Source organism: Vidua chalybeata, chromosome 1, assembly GCF_026979565.1.
Source record: "Vidua chalybeata isolate OUT-0048 chromosome 1, bVidCha1 merged haplotype, whole genome shotgun sequence".
NCBI lineage: Eukaryota > Metazoa > Chordata > Aves > Passeriformes > Viduidae > Vidua > Vidua chalybeata.
In genome coordinates this window covers 47,470,667-47,489,491 of record NC_071530.1, presented here as the reverse complement: position 1 = coordinate 47,489,491, position 18,825 = coordinate 47,470,667, and the positions used below count along the sequence as shown (strand labels likewise).

At 40.8% G+C, this 18,825-nt stretch overlaps 1 protein-coding gene across 5 annotated transcripts in view; it reads left to right on the top strand.

The window, feature by feature from the left end:
• ELMO1 (engulfment and cell motility 1) overlaps positions 1–18,825 on the top strand; it is a 302,773-nt gene that overhangs the window by 218,260 nt on the left and 65,688 nt on the right. The window contains exon 1 of one of the 5 annotated variants that reach the window (XM_053942175.1): positions 3,380–3,788. The exons of the other annotated variants lie outside the window; for them this stretch is intronic. The gene's annotated coding sequence lies outside the window, so the exon portion shown is untranslated. Of the gene's footprint in view, positions 1–3,379; positions 3,789–18,825 lie in introns of those variants that run through there. 5 annotated transcript variants of the gene reach the window in all.

The following is an 18,825-nucleotide window of genomic DNA, read 5'->3' as shown; positions in this document are numbered from 1 at the left end:
TACAAATCAGCTGCTTCTATGAATGGACTTTTAAAAGGGCTTGACAGTTTACTCCGAATTAACAGGTAATTTATGTCACTGTAAGAGGAGTCACTGGAAACCAACCATCAAGTCTATGACTGGGGAAATCTTAGCAGGTTAACCATCTTCCCCTTTAGGTATCTAGGCTAAAAAAAGAAAACCCCACAATCTAGTAGGATGAGTAAGCATTATATCATCACTGATTGTTCCTCAGTTCCCACACACAAACAGGTCTTAGCCCATGACAGAATACTGGCAGGAGCTGCTGTCAGATTGACAAGTAGCTGCTTTGGTGTGAAGCCTTCCTGGAAATCTTTTATCCTTTTAGTTGAACAGCATCATTTTATTCTGCTATTTTAGAAGATTTTTTCACAAATCTTATTTATTATGCTGCTTTGAAATGCCTGGATTTTTCTAGCCTTGAATTTTTGATCTCCCTTAAAAGCTTTCTTACATATCTGTGTCCTATCATGCTTTAGATTGCAATGAAATTCTTAGTGTGTTTATTCTCATAACAAAATGTTGTGAGGAAAAGAAATGAAATTTGCAGGGGAGATTGCTAAGAAAATAAAGAGACAAAGGGGAGATTTCATAACCTTAAATCTAGTGGCTTGCTGTCATCAGTAGAGAGATCTGTGTCACTTCTGCTCCTCTCCTATGAAAGAAAAGACTTTAAAAACGGGTCTTCTGAGTTCTTGACTGGTTGCCCTAATCTGGGACACAACCTTCTCCCTGTCAAGCATGTGAAATGCAGATGGGAATTTTGGAAACTGGGCCAAGGGAAAATTTCTCCAGATACAACAAAGTTGCACTGCTAATCATTATTTTTGATTGCAGTGGGGCTTTGTTTAACAAAGCACAGCCTATTGAATAGTTTTGAACTCTGTGTATCACATAACAGAAAGGAACAATTTATTTCATTAGGAACCTCTTCAATTTAATATTGGCTTAAAAAATATTAATTGCACAGACCTCCTAGGAATGTGCCATTTGGTTTTTGTTGTCCAGTAGAATTTAAACTTGCTGATTTGCATGACTATTTTAAGCTCTACGTATTGACACTGTTTCCAGTCCATGACATGACAATAACAGCTAGCAAGAATAACCTTGGAACTGCTGAAGTGTTTCACCATTCACAGACAAATGACAGAGCATGCTCCTCACTCCCAGACCACCCTCTCCCCTGTGTGATTTAGGTGGAAGGAGGGGTGGGAGAAGGATGGAACAGGTCAGACTGCTTTTTTCCACAGCAAGATCTGTCAGCAAATTTAGGCTTTTTAATTAGCCCTCATTCCCTTAAAATGCACACTGAATATCTTTTCACAATTTAATATTTCAGAAATTAAAGAATGACCGCAAAAGCTGGCAAGCTCAGGGTAATCCTTATGGTGATGGTGCTGCTCCAAAGGCAAATGAAAAGCTGGAAGTACAGCATTGCCAGAAGTGAACCCTTATGGCATCCTCAGCCATTACAAATACAGTTCTCTCAGAAGCTCATTTCAGAAGCTCAAGAACTGTAATCGAGTCACAGATGCCCTGAAAAGCCCAGTCTCTGGAGTAGCTTTCTCTTATGGCCTTGCTCTTGAGGCTTGGAAGACCTTCCTGGACTCTGGATTAGACTCAGGTAGAAGACATTTAACAGGGAGTGGCATTCATTGTAAAACGTGATTAATCTACCTCTATTTACCATGGCAAATGAAGTGGAATCCTGTTATTAGTGTAATATAGAAATATTGAGTTTTTTTAAGAAGGGCTTTCATTTTTTTAATCTTCTTTTGGTCGAACAAATGCAGGTAAGTGTTCCCAGAAAATGAATGTATCCTCATTTTTTTCCATCTGCAATTCTTTCTTAACACTACAATAATAGTATGCCAGTGTCTCATGGTTTGTCTGAAGTTATCTTTTTAATATAAATGCATGAACTTGATTTTTCTCTGCATTTTGCAGTTTCAGTAACAGAAACATGGAAAGGATGAAATATTTTTTTTCAGTTGTCCCAGAAGAAGTCTGAGGAACAGCCAGAAAATTCCTCTAACTGCCAAACTGTTCCTTTGCTTACTGCATTGGTGGCTTAGGAATCTTTTCTTTCTCTCCAGTGTCGCTTCCTTTCTTCTAATGAGCTCTCCTTCCTTATATTGTCAGAGGTCAGGACAGAGCTTTTGTCAATGACTAGCAACCCTTTGGACATAAAGATTTCTTAGTGGTGTGTTTCATGAGGCCCTGAACAGTACAGGGAAATACCCAGTGTAGAGTTAGTTGTGTGAAGATTCAGGTCACTGTGTGTGGGTGCCAGATGCATTTTTGGAGGTTTCCTAAAAGCTCTCTCAGATTTTCACCTTGTTTTGGAGAGACACAATATATGTAACAGGAAAGGAAAATACAGTATTTTTGCAGTAGTCTTGTCTTCTACTGGTCAGTTACTTAAACTTGAAATGTGACTAAGATGTACTATTTGTTGGAGCAAGTCCAAAAGAGGGAAGATTATCGGGAGGCTGGAGCACCTCTCCTGTCAAAACAGGGTTGAAAGAGTTGTGGTTGTTCAGCTAGGAGAAGGGATGGCTCCAGGGAGACCTTAGAGCACTTTCCTTAGCTTGAGAGGGACTTTTTACAAGGGCATGGGGTGACAGGACAAGGCATAATATTCTTAAAGTGAAAGGGGATTAGTTTAGATTAGATATTAGGTAGAAATTCTTTACTGTGAGGGTAATGAGGCACTGGGACAGATGGACAGATGGATGCCCCATCTCTGGCAGTGTTCAAGGCCAGGTTGGATAGTACTTCAAGCAACCAGCACACATAAAAGCTATCCCTGCAGGGGATCATGGGATTCCCCATGGCAGGGGGGTTGGAACTAGGTGATGGATCTTTAGCTATTCTATGATTGTGTGATTTGGGAACACAGAGAGTGCACCTCCTTAGCATATGCATGCATGCATGCATACAAGCGAGTACTCCTGGGGTATGTGCACACACATACGTGTGTCATGGTGTGTTTGCACAGGGAGAAGGCCAACGTGTACACAGCTCTGTCTGTGTCTACTTTCCCAGCATATATGAAAAGAGAGCACAAACTCACAATCAAATAAGCAGGGAGAGCAGAGGGAAAAAAGATGAGATTGCAGTTGATTATGAGCCTGGCAGCAGATGTGCTACACAAATCCAGCCCGCTGCATCCAGGCTGTTTCCATGGCGATGGAGCGAGTAATTGTGGAGCTCCGGCGCGCTCCCCCGCGGCCCCCGCCAAGGTGGACGCGGGTGCCGGGGTCCCCATCAGCGCTTCTTCTGGGTGAACGCCGGGCTCTGGGACAAAACGAGCGGGCGGCGAAGGGGGGAGCACCAGAGACGGGGATCTCTGGTCTACTCATCCCCGCCGTGCGATGGCAGGATGCGAGGGAAGCGGCGCCCTTCCTCGGAAATACGGTCTCCCGAGATGCTAAATAAGCGGGCAGGAGTTTCCCTGCCGCGGGAGTGGGCTGCCATTGGCTGCCGCCGCCCGCCCGTGCCAATGGGAGCCCGCCGGGCGCCCGGCACATAAGCGGAGCTACGCGCTCAGCGCGGGCAGCGCGGCGGGCGAAGGTGCGCGGCCGCCGGGCAGCGCCTCTCCCATGGCCGCGCCGGGAGCGGCTCCCCGCCGAGAGCCTCGCCACGGAGCATCCGCCGCTGCCCGGGAGCACGGTGCCACCCGCAAAAGGCAGCATTAATTCATTCGCTCGCTGCCGTGTGGGAGGTGAATTTGTCATCGGGAGCGATGGAGCTACGAGATCTCTGTAAGTAAAGCCGTGTACTTTATCCTGCTATTTCAGCCCGGGCATGGAGCGATTGATGGTGTCGAGGAATGGCAAAAGCAAATTAGTAGCAGCTGTAAATAGCCCGAAGGATTCCTTGGTTCTGTTTCGCGTGTAGCGAGATGTGTTCTTCCAAATGGTCTCAGGCATCGGACAAGCTAGTTAGCTGTTTGCATTGCCTTGGGTGATTTTTTAGCCTAGTTAAGGTTAGTCTGTGGAAGGATGCTGTGTTCTTCGGGGTATTTCAGATCACCCCTGTGTTTGAAAAGAAAAGCAAACCACATGGAACAGAATATTGCAGGCACAAAAGTCTGAGGTGTCCGTATGAAGTCACCAGTATTTCTGGTGCCAGTATAATAATAACAGGTATGTTATTACAGTGGTTTGTCGAACATCACTTCAGACCCTGAGCCAAGAAAACATGAGTTGCTCATCGTTCAGCACAAAAAAGTCATTACTTTTCCTACCCCTCCTGTACCTTTTCTATTTTTTCCAGTTGGTTTCTTCTTCTTCAAAGGCTTTTTAAACTATGTTTAATTCAAAAGCTTTCCTCTTTGTTTATGAAACCTGTGAGTACATGAAAAGTGTGAAGAGTTTCATTTTTCACCATTGTGGGGCATTTGTTAGAAGTTGATTTCTTTGCCTGTTGGGACTCTGCTTTTGATTCTGTTAAGCAGAAACAGTACATTTAGAAAGGGGAGGCAAGTGTGTGTGCAAATCTGTCCCTCTGCAGCCCTCTGGGGTTACTTCAGTTACACCAGCCACGAATTTGGCTCAGCATTGTTCATGTTTTATCATGACAGGGAGCTTTGCTGCATGGAGCTCATGGTTGTCTCCGCTTAACCCCCTCAGAGACCGTAGTCATCTTATCTGGTTTGTGAAAATCCATCGGAGAAATGGCAGACATCAGAAAAAAAAGATTTAGAAAAAAAACTTTTTGTTTTTTCACCCTGTGCCTGAGCTCGTCAAGTGTATCAGGTATTTTATAGTAACCAAACTAGCTGCAAACATCGTATAAAGCTGGCTGCATTTTAGGGATCCATTTTTGGTGTCTTGTGTTCATTTTAGAACTTAACACATAGCTTCATTTCCCAGCATTAGGAGCTGCTGAGAAGTCACATTGCTGCCTGGAAATCTCAGACTGAGGGTGTAAGTTTCTTTAGATTTGGTTTAACTGGTCAGCTTTGCTTTTGCCTTGCAAGTTGTGGCAGGAAGGTGTGTACATGGAGCTTATCCCTTCAGTTAAAGGAATCAGCATTGCCTCAGAGTTGATGCCAAAAAAAAAATTGTCAGTGTTTTGAAGAACTGCTGGATCAATATAAATTTTTTAAAAATAGAGAACATAGAATTCAATGCATGAATACAGGGAGAGTGTCTATTGGTGTGGTGTGTAATACTACTCCTGTGTGTGGTTTTGAGTGTTTAACCCGATGTATAACAAATGCGGTAGGGACCCCTTATTAAGCTTAACTTACTGCTTTTTCCGAAGACACAGATGTAAATCACTCTTTCCTGTGTTTCCCAGGGGTGTTTGGGTCACCTTTTATTGAAATGATGGCCCCAGGCATCCTATGGCACTGGGCTTAAAAAAAAATGCATTTTTCTAAGGTATGCAAAAAAGAGATAACTGTTAGCTCTTATTGCAATATTTATTTTTGTTCAGCAGTGATGAAAGTGCCAAGAATGATTTTTTTTTTTCCAATGAGGAAGGTATTTTGCTGCTATATCACCTTCCCCAGGGTCTTGTATCATTCATTTGTATTTACTTAGCACTGGTGTAGCTGAAAATCCCATTGCGTACGGCAGTCTAGGCAAAGAGATGTCCCCACTCCCCATCTTGAAGGTGGAGGCTTTGATCTAGGCTAAAATATTCCATAAAAATCTGTGAGAAAGCTTGGACCTTTGCACACCTGGGGACAGGTTGTTCCTGGCTCCAGGCTGGTCATTTTGAACACCTTTGGGTTGCATCAAAATGAAGCTTAATTGCACCTTTGAGTGTTTTTAATTCCATACTTACTGCCTTCTGCTTTATTTTATGATTGCTGATGTGAAAGCATAGGAAAACATTGTCTTTTAAGGTGACTGTAATTCTTAGGATGATATTTTAATTCTTGTTAGCACTCTAGGGATATAGTTCAAACAATATAAACCTCTCAAGTTTGGTCACCAGTGTTAGGCAAACACTGTATGTGATGGAGTTCCTCTCTCTCCCATAGCCTTGTTTGAAGGGATTTTTTTGCTTGTCTATCCCTGTGCATTAGCAGATAAAAGGAGGGGGCTGGGGAGGGAGGGAGGGAGACAGCCTATAACTGCTAAGCACTGGATCAGTCTGAGGGCTTCAAACCTCAGTGGTGCCTGAGGTGGAAAAACTCATGTTGCAGTCAAAGCCATGCTTGCGTTAGATTTTTGACCTGATGGTGCAGAGAACTGTTGCTCGTCGTTAGTGCTTGGGAATGATCTATGTGGGAGAGGCATTTCAGATTCCCAGGGTATAAGAGTTCCAGCAACAGAGGAGTGAGTAGGCTTCAGTGAGAGCTGTGGCATCCTGGCAGCAGTTGGGAGGATGCAGAAGCTGAAAAAAAATGCTATCTTGGGGTAGCTTTAATTGGTTGCATTGGAAAACACTTGGTTTGATGGGCTCATATGTCTTCTAAAATGCTTGGTGCCAGACCAAATTGGCATAACTCCATTGACTTACACGAGATGCTACCAGGCATTGATCTGATCTTCAGTCTTATGCTTATATTTTTCTTGGAAGAGTGAGATTTTCACAAAGGCAGCAAGTTATTTTTTTTTCTTTCTATTTGTCTCAATGATGATAAATTGAAAACTGAAAAGGAATAGGCATTCCAGAGGTTTTGTTTTGTTTCTATGGGCTTTAACCTTAATGGATTATCTTTTATCTGCTTGTAGAGCCTCATACCCATATGTCAGTCTATACTGGAAGCATAGAGCAGAAATTCTGAACTGAGCTTTATATGTGTCGAGAGATATTAAAATTGAATATTTCATTATTTTCCTGGATTTTAACCCTCCTTCAGTTACAAAAACCCTGGTAGTCATTCATGTTCTAGGTAAACAGATGCTAGAGCCACCAGTCTTCAGTTTTGCCTCTGTTGTATATGGTTTTCACCCCATTATTCAAATGAGTTGGGACAAATTTTTACACACAGGTGTAAAATTTTTACACACAGGTGTAAAAAAGGTGGTTCGATATGTTCACCTCCAAATGAGTTGAAGACAGTTGTAACTCCAAGTAAGACTAACCACACAAATATAAACAGTTCCTTATTTTTATGTCTGGAAAAAAAAAAAAAAAAAACTTTTTTAAGAAAAGTTTCTCCATGCTAAGCCTTGGTTTACATGGATCGTGCCGCGGAAAACTCTTGCTCCCTGTTCAATGCATGCACACTCACATCTCCAATGGCACATGCACACAACAAAGCAACACCAAGCACAGAATAAAAATGGAACAGCAGTAAAACATAGACATGTGAATTGTGATTTGCTTGACACCCATTTTGTTCAACATTGTGCAGTGCTGATCTGAAAATTCCTGTGTGTCACGAAAACTTTTCAGGACAATAAGAACTGTCAATTCCAGCAGATTTTACAGACCTGTCATTATCCTTCTTGTCTTGAAGCACTAAGTGGCATATAGAGGTATTTTTGGCAGGAGTTCAGGACTACTCTCGTAAAGAGGAATCGTGTGGCACTACCTCATGGATATTATCATTTGAAGTTAGAGTTCAGGCCAGCACAGGTTCCTGGAAGCATGTCTTTCCCCATATGAGTGTGCTGCTCTTATGGATCTCACTTATTTTATCTATTCAAAAACCTACAACTACAAACCACTGCTTTTTACTGTTCTCCAATGCAAAAATGTAAAAGGAAAAAACGGTATATTCTCTCTACATTTTGACTTGATATCTTCCAGAAAACTTTAATGAAATCATACCCCCCCTCCACCTGCTGCTTCTTCAAAAGAGAAAAGTGGGGATGGCAGCACTGATAGCCACAAGCAGAAGTTTTTAACTCCCTTTTTCTTGAGACCGTATTGTTGGTACTTCCTTCTCTTGGAGCATCTGTTAAGAAAATGCTCAAACACCCCACATTCCCCATCATTAGGAGCTACAGCCCCCCTTAGACACATGCCTCTGTGAGGAGAAGCATTATGAAGGGAAGAAACATTGATTTTGTGTCAGAGAGATTAAATTTTAAGTTCTTTATCAGAGGCCATGTAACTTGAAAGTTTTTGTCTTCCATACTTACACTTCCCAGTGCAGCATCATCTGCATACATACCTCACACAAATTAAATAAAGTTTCAGTACAGTAAGGGTCATGACGTTCACTCTGAATATTAAAATATTCATTCAGTTATGCATCCTTGGTTTTGGTAACTTGCAGAATCCATACATGTTGCAATAAACTCTCAGCATTTTCAAAAGTCTGCAGAGCACAGATCTGTTTTTTTTTGTGGACTTCACAAAATTCTAGCAGGTTTTGCTACGTAGGAATTAAGTGTGTGAAAATCAGACCTCCGAGGACATGTGTAACCTTCATTTAAACTAGAACTTTGATTAGCTCTATCTTGGGTGTTTTAAACTCCTCTGTAATGCACAAAAGTAGTCTTGTAATGGGGTGAAAAATGAGATCTTCTTACTAATGCTAGCCCACTGTCAAATTAATACATCAAATAATATGCTCTTATCCTGAATTACTGGACTGCTTTTATCAGAGTTTTTGATGTGGCAAAGAAAGTGCTTGTTCCATAGCTACAAACCCAGCTCTCTTAGTCTTCCCTTCTCTTTGAACTTCAGTTTTCTTGAGACTTGGAACATCGTGATACAGAGTGCAGCATTCAAAGCTAGGTATTTCAAGACTCACATCCAGAGGCATATTAGAAGCCACACAAAGGGATTTTCTGTAAGTGTGGTTTTCAAATATAGGTAACCTTCTGGCTTGACCTCTGCATCCACTCCCACTCTGCATTTCAAGAAAAAGAATCTACCGTTATCTCCAATAAGATCAAAGCTGTTATTGTACTCTGACACCTGTGAGAAAGAATTGGATATAGAAAAAAAAAATGGGGAAAATTGTGAAAAGATTTGAATGAGTTCACATTTCTGAAAGACATGAACCCATGGATCTTGGAAGCAAAGGGAAGACTTTCAGGATAGCTGCAGAATGTTTCTTTATTTGTTAGCTTCACCAAGTTAATTAAACAGATTTGAAAACATAAACAAAAATAGATTTTCTATATCCCTACAAATATAGCTCTGCAAGTGCTTTGCCATGAAAGTTAATAAGGTTCTAACTTCAGACCGGGGTTTCTGTCTGGTGCCTAACAGAAGCCACTGCAAAAGATGGTGTTATTTCATTCTACCTTTGCAGCTCCTCATCCAGGTGTGGTGTCTTTCCCAGTTTCCACCCTTTTTCTAGCAAAGTTGTAAGTTGTCACAGATTTATCCCAGCTCTGGTAGACACTTCCTGAAAGACTGGTGAGAAGGTATCTGCAGATTGAGAAATGTAGCTCTGTTTGTCTGCTTGTATTTCCTGCTGTTCTGCGTGAAAGCACCAGAAAGGCTTTGCAGAGCTTGTCCTTCCTCCGTGTGGATGGATCATCAGCAAAAGGCACAGCAGAGTCAAGGTGTGCCTTTTGCTGTGTTGCTCCCTTGCCTCAGCACAACCAGCCTTAGCAGAGCCCTTGGTTTTCAGCCAGCTGGGATGTGCCAGAACGTGCTGGAGCTAAAGCTTTGAATGCCCTACAAGGGAAGCGTGTCCCAGTTTTTGGCAGCACCGCAAGGTTATCACCTCCACATCAGATAATTCAGCATGGTGCTGAGGAATGTTGTGTATGGAAGGTCCTTGTCCTGCAAGGAAACTACCTCACAGTTACTGTGTTCAACACAAGGAGTGAGAACGTACCTGTGGCCCTAGCCACAGAGAAGGGAAGGACAGTGGATCAACCAGCCTTCTCTCCTGAGCCCTACAGTGCCCTCACAAGGGACCCTCTGCTCTCTCCCTCCCCAAACTCACCATTGGAGGCTGGAATTAAGCCACTTGGCCAACAGAAGCTCCTCTCAGTTTTCAGAAAGGGGGGCCTTCCTGATGGGAGCCTTCTTGTTTGTTCAAGCTCTCAGGGTCATGCTTAGGAACAGCTGCAGCTGCAAAGAGATACAGAATGTCTGTGAAACCTCTCAGTTTTACAGGACCAGTTGCTTTGGTGCATGGAGTAGTAAATAAGCAAAGGCTTGAGTTAGGAACACCTCTGATGTTCTGTAACTGCACTGAGGGGCTGGGTTATATGTTAATAGTTGGTCTTGAATTTTTCTGCCTTTAAATGTTACTATAACCCAGTTTAATATTTAATAGAAGAGTGGAAAGTCTATTCACAGCAGTTTCACAGGTAAATTCCTTTATTCTCACTTCCCAACTTACCTTTTAAAATGCCCTATTCAAATTGTCGCCCTATCTCAAACAGCAACACAGTGTTTTGCCATTATGCTTAGAATGTCATAAGTTCCATTTTCAATGGCAAGTGAAATTATGCTCTTTTTCATTGTACTGAAAAGGTACAAGTGAGTCTTAAAATAAGTTCTGGTTTTTCATGCATGAAAATATGTATCAGTTCACCTCTGCATGCAGGATTTCCATCATTCTACAGTCATGGGCATCTACTCCAGAATGAACTTTGCACCAATCCCAATAACAATTTTTGTTGCTAAAGGTTCTAGCCCAGTGAATTTTAAGGCTTTGAATTTGTAATACACAAATATAAGGTATAAGCAAGAAACTTTGACTAAGAATGTCTCTGGTGGAGTTAATATCAAGTGTTTCAGGCATACAGTTCTGACCATTAAGGTTTATCATTGACCTGGTAAGATAAACAATTGCTGGATTGTGTCCCCTTTTTTTGGTTTTTAAAGGATTTTCTGTCAGGTTTCAACAAGGGATAAAAGAGACGCCTTTCTAATTTTGTTAACTGTTATTGAGTACTAGTAATTGAATGAAATTTGACGTTTTTTTCAGTCAGAAAGATGAATGACAGATTCGTGATGTGAAAAGTATAGGAAAGTTCCCCAGCTAATTCTGTGACTTTCAACTTAAACACCAGAGCTCACTTGCTGATTGTTCTAGAAGTTTGCCTGAACTATGATTTAAAGGTTTTATTGCACCAAAATCCCAGAGCTTATTGCAGTCTGCAGCAGATAATCACAGAGTGTGGTTCTTGTGATTGTGAAGAAACGTGCACATTTCATCATGATCTCCTGCACAGGCAGACACCTGGGCCTGAATCCAGATCTGTTCAGATCATGCCCTCAATCTGGTGTTCTCATCACTGCCTCTGCATCATTGCTGCTGGCAAATCATTTAACCTAGCAAGGGTATTGTGCATCCCTGATGTCACAGCCCATTTGGAGCATCTACGTGTCACCGGTGCCACAGAGCACCTGTAAAAATGAGCACGGCAGGTCGTGGGTAACTTTTGGGGCACAGCACAGTGGTCCTGCTTCACAATTCCCGTCACCTCAGCATAATTCATCACTTACATGATGATGGTCAGGGTGCAAACTCCAGGAGCTGCTTAAAAAGACCGCCAGTCCAGAAAGCAAAACCTTGGCACTGTTGAAACAAGGGCTAGAACTCGCATAATTTTTAGGCTGGTCTGCAGAATTAAGGGGTTGAATTCCTCCTGGGCTGAAGTGGTCAAATTGCACCATGAAGTCAGTCAAAAGTCATCTCCTCCTAAAGAAAATGAAAGATGTCAGAGAGCTCTGTGTGAGTCAGTCGCAAAACAAGTAACAATTTCGATTACTGATATACAAAAAAGAGTGTTCCACCAGCTTGTTACTTGCTTTACTCTTGGAATGCAAGAGAGAAAGGAAGAGAAGGTGCATACTTGTAGCCAAGTTAGCTGCTACAGTCCAGCAGCACAGTCAATCAAATTGTTTCATCCTTCCAAGTCATTCTGTAATGTCACTGATTTATCTTGCTGCCATGCAATTGTCCCCTGTTGATAATTCCAGTTTTGTCAAGAGATGACAGAGATTTTGCAGAAAACCTGCAAGCTACTCTTACCAAACAGTAGGCAAACAGTAGGAGAGCAAAGTAAGTTTGAGCAAAGAAAAGATCCTCCTTTTCATTGATGCCTATAAATAGTCTATGTTAACCTCAACAGCCCTGCAGATGTAGGGAACCTTTTTTTAGAAAAAGAATCCATTATTTTTAAAACTACATTGACTCAGCAGAAGTAGATGTTGTGTTTTAGATCATGATAGGTTGACAATCAAGCCCTGCTGTGAATGTTTAGCTCTTCAATTCTGGCTGTAATGTTTTACATTTATTTTAACTCTGCACTGTATTGGCACAAGTCTTGATATTATGGCCAGAAAGGATACTGCTTAGTTACTCTATATATTTAAAAAAGAAAGGTTTTATTTGTAGTTTTACAATTCAGTTCTCTGTTTCTTTGATTTTTTCCCCTGTGTACATGAGAAAGAGAGGACATAATTAACCAAAGCACATTTAATTTATGTCTAAGAATGGGTTGCTTAATAACAAATTTTTGAGCTGTCTGTTATGCTGAACAGAATTAGTCACAGGAGCCATTATATGGACTTCAGTGGTATTACTCCAATATGCAAGCATGATTTGAGCTACTTTGAAAAGTTTAAGAGGTTTCTTAGGAAAGCTGAGTCCATTAGTCTTGCAGACAGGAGGTTTTTTTTAAATATGATATTAGTATGCATGCAACCAATTAGAAATTAATGGGAAATCCAGATTTATGTAGTAGGAGGAGATAACTAGCATGCTTACCATTACTGATGCAAAAAGAAAAATAGTCGTCTCTGTGTGTGTAGATGTTATAAATAATCTGGGAATGCATCACCTTTTAGTTTGCTCTGTAGTCCTACAAGACTTTTTACTAATACAACTCACAGGATCTTCACTGGAAATGTAAATTACTGCAGAAGATTAAGATCTCCGTATTTCCAGGTTAATTTTACTTTTTCATGTGATTCTAGGCAGATTTAAAAGGCAAAAAAAGAGTAGTTTAATACATATGCCATACTGACAAATGTTTAAGTGAAACAAAGCTGTAAAACAACATAAAGATATTACCTACTAATTAAGTTATTTTCCTGCTATTTTCAGTCTTGAGGAATTCTGAAAATACCCAAGAGAAGTATGAGTTTGAAAAGAAAGAAAAAGAGCAGATTTCCAGTATTTTATGCATATTTTTGGGTTTGATAGAAAGGGATATTAAACTATGTGTGTTTGACAGCAGCATTTTGCTCACCTGAGATTCTGTCTGCCCTACTCTTAATCCTGTGGTATTTCAGGATCTTTAACCATCAATTTCTAAAGATGTTAAGCCAATCCCCTGCAGTCAGTTGTGTTCCTCTCATCAAGCGCCACATTGGAGTTACTGGTCTTTCAATAGAAACTGGCTTAACCTAGCAGGTGGTTAGATTTTGTTGAATTTTCTTTTAAAAGAGTAAGGCTGGTTTAATAGTTGGTTTCAGTGTAATGCTCAGATATCATTCTTTGGGTTTTTGAGGGTGGCCTTACTTCTGTGATGATGAAAATTATTCCTGCTTAGAAACCTCACCTCTGGCAAAGCTTCAGTTAGCATCATGAAAAAGAGCTTTCCTGTACAGGCTGTTCACTTTCTGATCTGGCAGTCCACTGTCTCCCCCAAGGCTTTGCTTTAATATAGCTTGTCTTGCCACAGGGTACATAGGAGAGGACATCTCATGGTAACCACCAAAATTTCATGCAAATATCAGCATGATCTGGCTACAACACCTCCAGCGCAGATATCCTACTGTAAATGTACGTTGCTATTAGGAGAACAAGAAGGGGAGCCAATTCTCAGGCATATTTCTCTGCAGCCTCTTCTTCATCCAGAAGCTGCTAATGAGCCTTCAGAATTAGATGGTTCTCTTTTAAAATACTACATCATAGCATCTTACATTCCTTTCTAGTTTATTTTAGAAAATCAGTCCTAAGATAAAGGACTTTAGAAGCAAAAGTAACAGGATGATGCTATAAAGCCTGTGGTCCTGTTTTCAGTAGTGCAAGTACCAGAGTCAGGCTGAAGATGTTTATAGAGGCCATCTAGTAGCTTTCCATTGAGATCAGGAGACACTCAGTTTTGCTTCAACTTGTGGCTGGAGAGGCATAATAAATTCTCTGTTGGCCAAATTGATCACTTAGAAGCTACACTCCAAGCAAGAGCAAGCTGCAGACATACCTCACACTAGCGGGCAAGTTTCCTATTCCATAAAGGCTAATTTGATACATCTCTTCTGGAAATCTTTAGTATACATACTTAAAACTAGGAAAGCTAGTAAAAGGACTTGTCTCTAAAACTCTGGGAAAGTGAAGTAAAGTTGCTCTGAGTTTTACCAGAGCAGAATAACAGCCAGAAAATACTCAGCAAAATCCAGAGGAGGAAAGCGGGATGCAGATCTTTGCAGCCCTTGAGGGCAAAGAAGAGTGAACACCGGGGAAAGGCAGAACAGTAAGCCAAGATTTGTTCAAGCTGGCAGCGTGTGTTGTGAAGGTAAGGAGAGAACATTCATGCCATATCCAGAATGGAAACACTAAGACCAACCTTGAGCAAGAAAATATTATTTGTATTTGGCAGGCGTCCTATCTCTGAGAAGTAGGAAACGAGAAAGCCCTGGCGTGGTTGATGACTACATCAAACTGACACAATCTGCTTCAGTCCTTCTATCCACCACAGATTTGGTGTACCTCTTTGAACCAAGCAAGGGAACTTGCCTCTTGGTCCTTGGCTTTCTGCCTCTGCCACTCTTGAGCAGTAGCACTGTTCTTACTTAATGGGATATTGCAGGTGTAAAGGGTACTGAAGTTTCAATGCTGTGGTTCAGAGCAGGCAGAAATAGGCTTGAGCCCTTAGGCTTAAGATTTCCCTGCAAATGAGCTACAATAAAGTTTATAGATATAAACCCATTTTATTAGCCAAGGATGCTTTTGTAGTTAAAATACTGTGATTCTAATTTCTTACAGGAGATATGAAATTTCCTTTGACACAGGTGGTTTTGTAGAGAAGCAGGAGTAGCCAACACTATGTGCTAACCCTGAAACACTATGTGATAACCCTGAAATTGTTTCTTCTGTTCTGTCAACTTATTTCTGACTCACTGCATCCAAATGAGGGCTGTCTTTCTTCAAAACTCAATTTTACTACTGCTAGAGCCAAATTTGGGTCTGAAAGAGCTAAAATTTGGGTAAGCATGCTATACAACGCGTGAAAAGAAATGATAGGTCATAACTGGGCACTGTCAAGGTTTAAACTAGACCAGTGATGCCAGTTGTCTGTTGAGATGTGTTGGATCAAATAAAAGTTCCAGGTCATGGGCTGCTTGGCTGTTACATAGTTGGAGTGTCCCCACTGTCTCCTCCTGCTGTGCACACCTCCTTTCTTGGAGCAAGATGCAGCCTGCTGTGTGATGGGAAGAAGTGCAAGTTGGCTTATTGGTGAGGAGGGAATGACGGAAACCTCAATGAAAAGAGAGAGAGGGAAGAAGAGAGAACAGGCCATATGTTTTGGACACCTTCAATTAGGTATCTATTACAGAGGTATTTTCCACCTTGTTTCTACAAGTGCTGGAATTGGAAAAAGTATTTAAGTAACTTCTGTATCATTTACATTTTCCAGTGCTTACATTTACATTGGGATGCTTTAGTTCATCAAAACAGATAAAAGACAATGTGGCATCTTCACCATGCTGACCAAAAACCAATCATCTTAAAGGAAGGGAAGATTGGAAATATAAATAGCTACCAAAAATATGTCCTTGATCTTAAAAAATGCTGAGTCCTAGGATGTTTCTGCTGTTAATGCTTTGTCTTTCCACCCTTTTTTTTCTTTTTCTAGCTTTGTAGTGGCAGCCCATACAATTATGAGCTACTGCACAATTTTACACCTAAGGTACGCAGTCACATTTAGAATCTGACAGTGTTCTCCTTCTGGAATAGGAACACTGCTTGCAGCCCACAGCTGAAACAATTAGCTTCATTAAAAAAAAAAAAATGTTCTCTGGCTTACAGATACATTTTTAGAATTAGTTAAAATGAAGCAAAAGAAAAAATTTCAAGTAGACAGGTGAACAAGCCTCAGTACTTCAGGCTTTTCTTAGGGTTTTCAGAATCTTAGGGTTTTGAGAATATAAATGATTTAAATTAAAATCTATTGAGAATATGTAATAGAAGAAAGGGCTCTGACAACAGCAGATGGAGCAGAATAGAAATTGTGGTGTTACAATGTGTACCTGCTTGCACTAAAAACAGCAGCTGTAAGGAGGAATTTGAACTAAACTCTACGGACATATATTCTTATGGCTCTTATTAATGGATTGTTCTGTTTCTCTCCCAGTTTCTTTTGACCTTTTTCTGAGGGTTAAATTATTCCCTTGTGCAGCTCAGCTGAGGATAATGAAGTTGTCCCAGGGTACAAATGTAGCCTTTGGGTTTGACCTACAGAAGGCTGAGCCTCTATTCCTCACTATGTTTTCAGGCACTTTTATTTATGTTGGATTAATTAAAAACACCTTCTCCATTCTCCAGGCTTATGTGCTCTCCTGTGCAGAATAAAGGAGGTTCCAGTGTCTGACCTCTCTCAGCCCATCCATGCTGATGCAGAGACAGTAGAAAACTCTGCTAATGAGGGAATCTTAATGACCCTGATCACGTTTGTGAGCACAAAGGCTCATGTTCTGATAGAACTGGCATGGGCATGGTTTATGATGTGAGGAACATTTTGAATTCCTTTTTGGAGTCACAGGCATGGCTCACATTTGGCCAGTAAGTCAGAGCTTTTTTGCAGTAGGTGAATGTGAGGCATTAAACCATATGGTCATCTGGCATTTGATACAGGGCAGGCAGCTTGAAATACATGCCTGTTCTAATTCCTATGTTCCTATGTATTATATTTTTAAAAGGTTTCAAAACAGGTTATTTAATATTTTAAATACATCAGTGTCCACAAATAATACCAGTTTGGGGTCCAAAACCTGGCTTTTTAATTCAGTGTGAGAGACAGACTCAGATCTGATCCAAAGTCACCCCATTATTCTGAGAATTTTGACTGCAGTAAATTTCCTCTCTCTTTCTCTCCCTCTCTCTTTCTCTCCCTCTCTTTCTCTTTCTCTTCTCACATCCTTCTTTCTAACATGTCAGTGTGCAGATAACACATAGCGACCAAGTGGAGGCTGGTACTTTGCTCTGAGGCATCAAAATAGACTTGAGGGAGAAAAAGAAGTTGCCATCATGATATCACAGCAAGAAAGCATCTGGTTTCTATGCCACAGTGCCCCAAAAAACTAAGTTGAACCAGCAAAATCCACTTCTCCCATCTTTTTTTTTTCCTTCTTCAGCCCTCTAAATTGTCTGTAAATCGCTGTTTAAGCTTGATTTAAAATAGCCCATGCTTAGTAGTTGATACCTTCACAAATCAGGAGACTTCCACATCTGTCTTAGCATAAGCATTTCACTTCAGTGTTCAGTAGAGCAGAGACAGAAAGGGTTTTTTTGTCATGGGTAACAGTGGATGGCTTCTGACATCTTGGAAATCTCTAGAGGTATAGGGAGCACCACTGCACTGAAATTTGAGAAATGTTAAGTTTTCCTTATGGTCGAAACTAACCTGTGAACACCAAAAGGGAATTTGCAGATGGTGTTTAACAGATGCCACTGATGTTTCTGATGGCCAGGATGTGTTGTGTGCTACATGTAAATGTTTGATTACTTGGCTAAGATCTGTCAAGATGGTATTTTCAGACAAAAGAAAGAGAGGTGTGCTAAGACTTCTTTCAAGGTCTGTAGTTGTCTTGGATTTGTTTTGCACTGATTCTAGAGAATGCTGATTAGTAAAAATAATCTTGCATTGCAACACTTGACCAAGGCCTGTAATCATGTCACTACTTCATCTGTGCCTGATTGAGAAGTCCCCAGATTAAGCGGACTACTTATGGTATGAAGTCCCCTCTTTGCCAGCTGGGAGTTTGAAACAGCTGCATTCTGAAATCTGAAAGAGAGAAAGAATCCATGAACTGCTTTGTAAAATGGTCTCTTCCTCATTATCCTAATCACACAAGTATGCTGAGGGCTGAAATCACATTTTTTCCTTTTTTTTTCTTTCAAATTGAACTCATGAGGGAAAGACTAATGAACACCGAACTGAAAAGGATCACTTGGGTCATCCTGGTCCCATTCATGGAATTCAGTAATAGACACTGGAGCAGAGGACACCATTAAACTCCTATTCCATCTGTCTTGCTGCATGCTTCAGGACACAACATTTCCCAATGTCCTCTAAGCCATGTGGATCCTCTTGGAGAACTAAGTGCCTATATTATGTGCCATAGTATAAATCAAAGCAATTGCTTATCTCAGGATTTCATTTCTTAAATGAAATAGTATCTGAAAATTACATTTCTTAGATTAAGTTCTTAGGTAAAAAGTACCCAACATTTTCAGTTGTCCTCCTGGATCTTGTAGCCCAAAGTGGCAGTGGTTTAAACCCTGAGTGGCAGCAAGGTATGCACGAGAGATAGTAATACTACCTGTAGCATTAGTTTTATTCTCTTAGATGCGGTCATTGCCAGTCTTCAGTGCTGGGGAGTATGAACAAAAGGATAATGAACACATGGAAGGATTAAATTATGTGTCCAAGGTCATTCAAAGGCACCTGTAGCAGTCAGCAATTATATATACACAACCTAAATGTTAGTACAGTGCATAAATTAAAGGGATGACTTTTTTTTTTTTTTTTTTTAAGTGAGATATGAAGCTTCAGACTGTGGTGCTTGTTAAGGTTTTAACTAACATTTAGTCAAGAAGTGCAAATTGCTAATATTGTGCTATTTGTAGTTAATGAGAATTTCTGGGTATTCATGGACATTGTGAGCTCCAGTCTAGTACTTAGATTCAGCCACTGTTTTCCTATTACCCTTTCTTTGAAACTGCTCTTCTTTTGATAG